A 7961-nucleotide genomic window follows, 5' to 3' on the forward strand; every position below is an offset into this window, starting at 1 on the left:
TTGTTTTAAGACAACATTTTCACTCTCCTCTTTCACTTTCATCAAGAGGCTCTTTAGTTCTTCTTCACTTTCTACCATAAGAGTGGTGTCATTTGCATATCTGAGGTTATTGATATTTCTCCCTGTAATCTTGATTCCAGCTTGTGCTTCTTCCAGCCCAACGTTTCTCATGATGTACTCTGCATAGAAGTTAAATAAGCAGGGTGACAATATACAGCCTTGATGTACTCCTTTTCCTATTTGGAACCAGTCTGTTGTTCCATGTCCAGTTCTAACTGTTGCTTCCTGACCTGCATACAGGTTTCTGCTGGACATTTTATTCACTAGATATGTGAAGTGAAATTCAGCCTACCCAGTTGTATACTGGAAAGCTTTTGATGGGTGGGATGAGTTATTTCTGTAAAGCAATCATGTCCTTTGCTTTGCCAATGATACTAGTACCATGGTAAATAATTGATATTCAATACTTTATTCACTGGCTAATGGCTTGAAACCTGAAACTATTGGCCATGAAGATCCTCCTCCTGCTGCTGCTGCTGCTGCTAAGTCACTTCAGTCGTGTCCGACTCTATGCGACCCCATAGACAGCAGCACACCAGGCTCCCCCGTCCCTGGGATTCTCCAGGCAAGAACACTGGAGTGGGTTGCCATTTCCTTCTCCAATGCAGGAAAGTGAAAAGTGAGAGTGAAGTTGCTCATTTGTGTCCGACTCTTCGCGACCCCATGGTCTGCAGCCTACCGGGCTCCTTTGTCCATGGGATTTTCCAGGCAAGAGAACTGGAGTAGGTTGTCATTGCCTTCTCTGAAGATCCTACTAAGAGAATATTATCCTAAGAAGCATTACTTGAGGGTCATTAAGCTGTACAAGTTTCTTCCTTCAAAACCAGATACTATGCAATGACATTCTGGACAATTTTATTTCCTCAACTTTTGAAAAAAAAAAAAAAAAAAAAAATCTGTTTCAAAAATTCAACCACTATCAGCTCCAGTGAATGACAGTTCATAGCTGCTTTCTCAGCCCTACTTGGAACCAGGTTTTCAGGAGGGCGTGCAATTACCCTTAGACTTGCTTCTAAATTTTACTGAGAATATTGTGACTTGTTAGCTGGGATGACTCAGATGAAACCCCCTTTTAAAAAGATGACTCAGTGGTATTTAAAAGATTCTGTTATGTAAACTAGAAGAAAAGTTTCTTGGCAATTTTATATTCTTTCTTTGAACTGATTTATGATATCAGCTGACAGTATTGCTATCTGTGACCCATTCTTATGTCTCTTCTGGTGCTGTTGATGCTTGAAGGGGTGGTTGCAAATGCAATAATGTTTCATGAGCCCAGACCTGCTTATTCTTGATTTGGGATTGTTTCCAAGGGATTTGTCTGAAATTTAGTTACTCTTGTCACCTCCCAAAATATCTTACTAACAATAGTAAAAGTTTTAATGAGATTTCTGTAGTGACTTTGATTGAGAAAGAAAATATGTTCTACAGGCTGTTTAAACATTTGTTAGACTGAAAATCATTATTAGATCATACCTGTATCTTACAAATTGCTAGTTGTGTGATCTCAATTTCCTTGTGGGTAAAACAGTGATAAAAGTAGTATATACTTTCATCTCCTTCATCCATTAAGTGGTGGTGTGGTACTCATGGAGCCTGCATCATGAAATGGTGAATGGTAATGGGTTAGTAGACTTCCGTGGTGGCTCAGATGGTAAACAGTCTGCCTGCAATCGGAGACTGGGATCCGATCCCTGGTCAGGAAGATTCTTTAAGTGCTTAAGCAGTACCTGGCATATATACTTCTTCCAGTGTTTTAGCTGTTTTTGAAAATTATTATTATCCGTATACTAACTACTATTTGTTAGTAATACTGCATAAAACATTATTTCTGGGCCTCATCTAACCATTGGATAAGAAATTTAGTCTAAATCTCTATGAATTGTAATGATTTGGATCAAGTTTATGCTTTCAACAGTAACATAAATGTACTAAAATAGCTATTTCACTAAGATAGGCTTTCCTGCACTAATGAAGTTTCTCACTGTTCTAGTTTTTATGCTAAGAATCTGAATTGCTCTCACAACATATGCCCAGTATTATTATAACATATGCGAGCACCAATTGTCGCTTATAATCACATCAAAATGAAATTGCTATAATTTTGTTTTATTCATAGTCATTTTTCTAATTTCTTAACTCCTTTTCCCTCAGTGTCCTTACCCTTAACTTTAGTAGTAATGAACTTGAATACTTAGGGGAGGTAGTATCAGATGAATTGTTATGCTTGATTTAGACGAATATCCTTTTAACTGAAGCAGCATACACTCCTCTGCCTTCGGGTGTTTGGGCCTAACCTGCCTGCTAATGCAGGAGACAGAAGGGATGCAGGTTTGGATCCCTGGGTCAGGAAGATCCCTTGGAGGAGGAAATGGCAATCCACTCCAGTATTCTTGCCTAGAGAATCCCATGAACAGAGAAGTCTGGTGGGTTACAGTCCATAGGATCTCAAAGAGTCAGACACAACTGAATAGATTCAAAACACAGCATAACGTCTTTATTGTGAGATACAGTTGTGATGCCAGTTGTCAAAAAAAAAAAAAAAAAAGTGTACCACTATATTGTAGAACTTCCATAGTATCTTTATTTTACATAACTGAAACTTTGTATCTTTGAAGTCTCACCTCTTCATTTTCCTCTCCCCCATCCCCTAGCAACTAACATTTTAATTTCTATTTCTGTGAGTTTGAATATTTAGATTCAACATGTAATTGAAATAATGAAGTATTTGTCTTTCTCATTTCAGTTTAGTCGCTCAGTTGTGTCTGACTCACTGGGACCCCATGAAGTGCAGCACGTCAGGCCTCCCTGTCCATCATCAACTCCCGGAGTTTACTCAAACTCATGTCCATTGAGTGCGTGATGCCATCCAACCATCTCATTCTCTGTCATCCCCTTCTCCTCCTGCCCTCAATCTTTCCCTGCCCTCAATCAGGGTCTTTTCAAATGAGTCAGCTCTTCGCATCAGGTGGCTAAAGTATTGGAGTTTCAGCTTCAGCATCAGTCCTTCCAATGAACACCCAGGACTGATTTCCTTTAGGAAATTTCCTTTAGGACTGGTTGGATCTCCTTGCAGTCCAAGGACTCTCAAGAGTCTTTTCCAACACAACAGTTCAAAAGCGTCAGTTCTTTGGCGCCCAGCTTTCTTCACAGTCCAACTCTCACATCCATATGTGACTACTGGAAAAAACATAGCCTTGACTAGACGGACCTTTGTTGGCAAAGTAATGTTCCTGCTTTTTAATATGCTGTCTAGGTTGGTCATAACTTTTCTTCCAAGGAATAAGTGTCTTTTAATTTCATGGCAGCAATCACCATCTGCAGTGATTTTGGAGCCCCCCAAAATAAAGACAGCCACTGTTTCCACCGTTTTCCAATCTATTTCCCATGAAGTGATGGGACCGGATGACATGATCTTCGTTTTCTGAATGTTGAGCTTTAAGCCAAATTTTTCACTTTCCTCTTTCACTTTCATCAAGAGCCTCTTTAATTCGTCTTCACTTTCTGCCATAAGAGTGGTGTCATCTGCATATCTGAGGTTATTGATATTTCTCCCAGCAATCTTGATTCCAGCTTGTGCTTCTTCCAGCCCAGCGTTTCTCATGATGTACTCTACATAAGTTAAATAAGCAAGGTGACAATATACAGCCTTGACGTCCTCCTTTTACTTTTTGGAACCAGTCTATTGTTCCATGTCCAGTTCTAACTGTTGCTTCCTGACATGCACACAAATTTCTCAAGAGGCAGGTCAGGTGGTCTGGTATTCCCATCTCTTTCAGAATTTTCCACAGTTTATTGTGATCCACACAGTCAAGGCTTTGGCATAATCAATAAAGCAGAAATAGATGTTTTTCTGGAACTCTGTTGCTTTTTCCATGATCCATTGGATGTTGGCAATTTGATCCATGGTTCCTCTGCCTTTTCTAAATCCAGCTTGAACATCTGGAAGTTCATGGTCCACGTATTGCTGAAGCCTGACTTGGAGAATTTTAAGCATTACTTTACTAGCATGTGAGATGAGTACAATTGTGCGGTAGTTTGAGTATTCTTTGGCATTGCCTTTCTTTGGGATTTGAATGAAAACTGACCTTTTCCAGTCCTGTGGCCACTGCTGAGTTTTCCAAATTTGCTGGCATATTGAGTGCAGCACTTTCACAGCATCATCTTTCAGAATTTGAAATAGCTCAACTGGAATTCCATCACCTCCATTAGCTTTGTTCATAGTGATACTTCCTAAGACCCACTTGACTTCACATTCCAGGATGTCTGGCTCTAGGTGAGTGTTCACACCATCATGATTATCTGGGTCATAAAGATATTTTTTGTACAGTTCTTCTGTGTATTCTTGCCACCTCTTCTTAATATCTTCTGCTTCTGTTAGGTCCTTGCCATTTCTATCCTTTATCGAGGCCATCTTTGTATGAAATATTTCCTATCTCTAATTTTCTTTTTTTCCTATCTCTAATTTTCTTGAAGAGATCTCTAGTCTTTCCCATTCTTTGTTTTCCTCTATTTCTTTGCATTGATCGCTGAGGAAGGCTTTCTTATCTCTCCATGCTGTTCTTTGGAACTCTGCATTCAGTGGGTATATCTTTCCTTTTCTCCTTTGCTTTTTGCTTCCCTTCTTTTCATAGCTATTTGTAAGACCTCCTCAGACAGCCATTTTGCTTTTTTGCATTTCTTTTCTTGGGGATAGTCTTGATCCCTTCCTCCTGTACAATGTCATGAACCTCTGTCCATAATTCTTCAGGCACTCTGTCTATCAGATCTAGTCCCTTAAAACTATTTCTCACTTCCACGGTATACTCATAAGGGATTTGATTTAGGTCATACCGGAATGATCTAGTGGTTTTCTCCACTTTCTTCAATTTCAGTCTGAATTTGGCAATAAGGAGTTGATGATCCAAGCCACAGTCAACTCCCGGTCTTGTTTTTGCTGACAGTATAGAGCTTCTCCATCTTTGGCTGCAAAGAATATAATCAATCTGATTTTGGTATCGACCATCTGGTGATGTCTTTCTACATCTAGCTTATTTCAGTTAGTATAATGACCACCTATGAAGCCACAAACAGCAAGAGTTTCTTCTCTTTAAAGCTTGACTAGTGTTCCATCATAGGTATATACCACATTTTCTTTATGTATTCAGCCAGTGATGGACATGGAGGTTGTTGCCACATTTTGGCTTGGGTAATGCTTAATAATGTGAATAATGCTTCAATAAATATGGGGATGCAGATATTTCTTTGAGGTATTGATTTCAATTCCTTTGGATAAGTATACAGAAGTGGGATTACTAATTAAAAATGTAGTTCTGTTTTTAATATTTTGGGGAATCTCTTTACAGTTTTTTGTAATGGCTGCACCAAATTATATTCCTACCAACATGTGTTGGTGTGTCAGGGTTCTTTTTTCTTCTCCTCTTTGGCAAGATTTGTTCTTTTTAGATAATAGACATCCTCATGTAAGTGAGAGAGAATGTTTCATTGTGGTTTTGACTTGAATTTCTCTGATGATTAGTGGTGTTGAATAGTTTTTCATGGCCCTTGTTGGAAAAATGTCTAAATCAGGTTATTTTTTATTTTTATCTTAGTTTTACTATTGAGTTGTATGACTTTTGTATATATTTTGGATCTTAACCCCTTATCAGCTATATGATTTGCCATAGAAATATGTCATTTAGTTCATAAAAATGCTTTCTACCATTGTGTAGATTGCCTTTCCATTTTGTCCATGGATTTCTTTGCTGTGCAGAAGATGCTTAGTTTGATGTAATCTCAGATATTTGTTTTTGCTTTTGTTGTCTAGGCTTTTGGTGCAATATCTAAAAAATTATTGCCCAGACCAGTGTCATGGAGATTTTCCCCTCTCATTTAGGAACTTTATGGTTTCAGTCCCCAAATTTAAACCTTTGAGTTGACTTCATGTATGGTATATGATAAGGATCCATTTTTATATTTTCACCTGTGGATATCCTGTTTTCCCAACACTGTTTATTTAAGAAGGCATGCTTATCTTAAGGAGGTTGCCACAATCAGTGTTTGTACATGATGGCAAGGGCTGGAACCTCCTGTGCCACCATCTTGCTGATGTCACTCCTCAAGTTGTTGATAAAAGCCTATTATCAGTCTTTGGCTTGATAGTTATTGATATCTATTATGAGAAGAAATTGTTCCTTTAGGAATTGATTGGTTAAAGTTTTAAAATGAAACTCATTTATAAATTACTACTCTTTCAGCCATTGTTGCAGAAATAAATTGTTCCAGGTATAGAGGTAGAGTAGGAAGGCATAAATATGTATAATATGTCCTTTTCCTAACATGCACTTAATATGTATTTTAAAGGATGTTAAAAAGAAAGTTTTAAAGAATATTAAGATTGGCAGTAGTATATAAATATACTACTGTGTGTGTGAAAATATATATATGTTTAATTTTTACCATGGCTCTTATTGATGTACACCTAAAAATCAACCATGTCTTTGGGAATGTGCAATAAATATGGGACAAATATGTAAATATATAGAAATTAAGATATAGCTATAAAGCTAGAAAATACACATAATGCTCTAGTAATTGCAGAGCAAACTACTGAGTTAACACATGCTTTTAGAAATGAAAAATTAGAACTTTTTATGAAGTATAACAAAACTTTCAAAAATACTCAGAGCTAATGCATGTTCTATATTGGTGAATCCTATTGAGTTCATTTCAGGCAGTATCTTAGAAATTGTAGTTTATGGAACTCATGATATGTTGAATGATATTAAGAGCTCAGTGGGTTTTCAGTCATCAGTTGATGGTTATGATTCAGCCACACTGGTACTTAGTCACATTGCATATAGTTTGGGAATGATGATACTATCATCTTTCATTTTCACTTTGCTGAGATATGCTAAATTGTTTCTAAAATAGTGTTCAACTTATGCTGTAATTAATTTGAAACAGATGCATCTTATACCTTATTTATGTTTTGTAGCCAAAATGAGAAGAGGATTTAATTTTAACTCTGTCTTTTCTATAGGTAAGTCTCATAGTGAAAGCATGGAAGGCAAAAATTTAACTAGGAGTTGCTGTTTTAAAATAAGTATATTCATGATTATTTTAAATACTATTTATTGACTAAATTATGCATTGTGAGGAGATATTTTCCCAAGTATTTGGAGACCACAGTTTTGGAATACTTCCCAGTTTATCAGGTCTTATTATGTTGTGCCCTGCTCTGCACTATTTTTCTTGTTCCAGCCTGACTCCAGGTATGAGTGGAGTTAGAGAAGAGAAGCTGTTTCTGAATCTGCAGTCCTTGGAGCTCCCAGTTTAGGTGTTTGCACAGTTGGTTCCCTAAGAAGCACAGAAAATGATGCACGTGTGCACAAGAATAATTGTTCCACCTCTAGAAGAATGCTCAAAGTTTCACACAACTGGATTAATTTAATTAAGGAGGCAAAGTAGAAGGGCTTTATGCTTTTCCATGCAAAAGAAAAGAACAGCTCTTTTTCTTCCCTCAATAAACCCTTGGAGGCTTCCTGATGCCATTTATTAATGCTGGTCTTGGATTATCAGGTCAGAGAATGAGAACAGTGACTAAATCTTTCATATCCTCAAGTCATTCATCATTGATCTGCCACTTCCTCATGCTGGATGATATTAAAACTATGGAAAGTCAAAATAAAAATACATAAAAATACCAGTCAGAATTATTTTCTGTGCTGGACGTCTAAAGAAAAGAGCTTATATCTTTGTTTTAGAAGCAAAATAACTATGTGAACATAAAACTGATCAACTTAGCATTGTCCAGGAAATGATATAGGGCCAATAATAAAACAAATCCAGCTTAATTTTATAAACATGAAATCTGGTCATAAAACAATAAAAATATGATATTTATTGTGAAGTTATCTAGATCT

This window comes from Bison bison, unplaced genomic scaffold (assembly GCF_000754665.1).
Source record: "Bison bison bison isolate TAMUID 2011002044 unplaced genomic scaffold, Bison_UMD1.0 scf7180017864326, whole genome shotgun sequence".
NCBI lineage: Eukaryota > Metazoa > Chordata > Mammalia > Artiodactyla > Bovidae > Bison > Bison bison.